Here is a 2,500-nt window from a genome sequence, read left to right as displayed (position 1 = left end):
GGATTAGAGCAAGGGAGGATGTGCGTCCCCGGGGCCTGCTGGAGGTCAAGGTCCATGCTGGATATGCGCTGGAGCGTAACTACAAGAAAGGTAAGCTAGTGGGGGACTAGAGCAGGGGAGGATGTGCGTCCCCGGGGCATGCTGGAGGTCAAGGGCCATGCTGGATATGCGGTGGAGGGTAACTGCAGGAGAAGGAAAGCTCATGGGGGATTAGAGCGGAGGAGTATGTGGGTCCTCGGGGCCTGCTGGAGGGCAAGGGCCATGCTGGATTTGTGGTGGAGGGTAACTGCGGGAGAAGGAAAGCTAGTGGGGGAGTAGAGCAGAGGAGTATGTTGGTCCCCGGGGCCTGCTGGAGGTCCAGGTCCATGCCCGATGTGAGTAGCAGCAGGGCCAGCGCGCCCAGGAGCACATCTTTTTCGACCGTGAAGGAGACAGGAGGCCGACTCACTGCCTCGGCTAAATGGAGAGGGAATTTCAGAAGGGCCAGGGCAAAAGCATGGACCTTTTCAGCTGTAAGGGAGGCAAGAGCAAGGTGTGATGTAGGTCCCCGGGGCCTGCTGGAGGTCCAGGTCCATGCCCGATGTGAGTAGCAGCAGGGCCAGCGCGCCCAGGAGCACATCTTTTTCGACCGTAAAGGAGACAGGAGGCCGACTCTCTGCCTCGGCTAAATGGAGAGGGAATTTCAGAAGGGCCAGGGCACAAGCATGGACCTTTTTCAGCTGTAAGGGAGGCAAGAGCAAGGTGTGATGTAGGTCCCCGGGGCCTGCTGGAGGTCCAGGTCCATGCCCGATGTGAGTAGCAGCAGGGCCAGCGCGCCCAGGAGCACATCTTTTTCGACCGTAAAGGGAGACAGGAGGCCGACTCTCTGCCTCGGCTAAATGGAGAGGGAATTTCAGAAGGGCCAGGGCACAAGCATGGACCTTTTTCAGCTGTAAGGGAGGCAAGAGCAAGGTGTGATGTAGGTCCCCGGGGCCTGCTGGAGGTCCAGGTCCATGCCCGATGTGAGTAGCAGCAGGGCCAGCGCGCCCAGGAGCACATCTTTTTCGACCGTAAAGGGAGACAGGAGGCCGACTCACTGCCTCGGCTAAATGGAGAGGGAATTTCAGAAGGGCCAGGGCACAAGCATGGACCTTTTTCAGCTGTAAGGGAGGCAAGAGCAAGGTGTGATGTAGGTCCCCGGGGCCTGCTGGAGGTCCAGGTCCATGCCCGATGTGAGTAGCAGCAGGGCCAGCGCGCCCAGGAGCACATCTTTTTCGACCGTAAAGGGAGACAGGAGGCCGACTCACTGCCTCGGCTAAATGGAGAGGGAATTTCAGAAGGGCCAGGGCACAAGCATGGACCTTTTTCAGCTGCAAGGGAGGGAAGAGCAATGTGCGATGTAGGTCCCCGGGGCCTGCTGGAGGTCCAGGTCCATGCCCGATGTGAGTAGCAGCAGGGCCAGCGCGCCCAGGAGCACATCTTTTTCGACCGTAAAGGAGAGAGGAGGCCGACTCTCTGCCTCGGCTAAATGGAGAGGGAATTTCAGCAGGGCCAGGGCACAGGCATGGACCTTTTTCAGCTGTAAGGGAGGCAAGAGCAAGGTGTGATGTAGGTCCCCGGGGCCTGCTGGAGGTCCAGGTCCATGCCCGATGTGAGTAGCAGCAGGGCCAGCGCGCCCAGGAGCACATCTTTTTCGACCGTAAAGGGAGACAGGAGGCCGACTCACTGCCTCGGCTAAATGGAGAGGGAATTTCAGCAGGGCCAGGGCACAGGCATGGACCTTTTTCAGCTGTAAGGGAGGCAAGAGCAAGGTGCGATGTAGGTCCCCGGGGCCTTTTGTCGTACCATAGGCACGAGTGGTGTGTGTGTGTGGCAAAGACTTTCTGCGCAGTGTCCCAGGGGCACGGGGAAAGGTTGTTGTACCATAGGCACGAGAAAAGTTGTCGTACCATAGGCACGAGAAAAGTTGTCGTACCATAGGCACGAGTGGTGTGTGTGTGTGTGGCAAAGTGCTACTGAGCGGTGTACCAGGGGCAGGGCGAAAAGTTGTTGTACCATAGGCACGAGAAAAGTTGTTGTACCATAGGCACGAGAAAAGCTGTCATACCAGGGGCACGGAGGAAAGTTGTTGTACCATAGGCACGAGAAAAGTTGTCGTACCATAGGCACGAGGAGAGTTTGTGTGGCAAAGTGCTACTGAGCGGTGTACCAGGGGCACGGCGAAAAGTTGTTGTACCATAGGCACGAGAAAAGTTGTCGTACCATAGGCACGAGAAAAGTTGTCGTACCATAGGTACGAGGAGTGTGCGTGTGCGGCAAAGTGCTACTGAGCGGTGTACCAGGGGCACGGCGAAAAGTTGTTGTACCATAGGCACGAGAAAAGTTGTTGTACCATAGGCACGAGAAAAGCTGTCGTACCAGGGGCACGGAGGAAAGTTGTTGTACCATAGGCACGAGAAAAGTTGTCGTACCATAGGCACGAGGAGAGTGTGTGTGTGGCAAAGTGCTACTGAGCGGTGTA

Source organism: Maylandia zebra, linkage group LG18, assembly GCF_041146795.1.
Source record: "Maylandia zebra isolate NMK-2024a linkage group LG18, Mzebra_GT3a, whole genome shotgun sequence".
NCBI lineage: Eukaryota > Metazoa > Chordata > Actinopteri > Cichliformes > Cichlidae > Maylandia > Maylandia zebra.
This window is presented reverse-complemented; position numbering follows the sequence as displayed.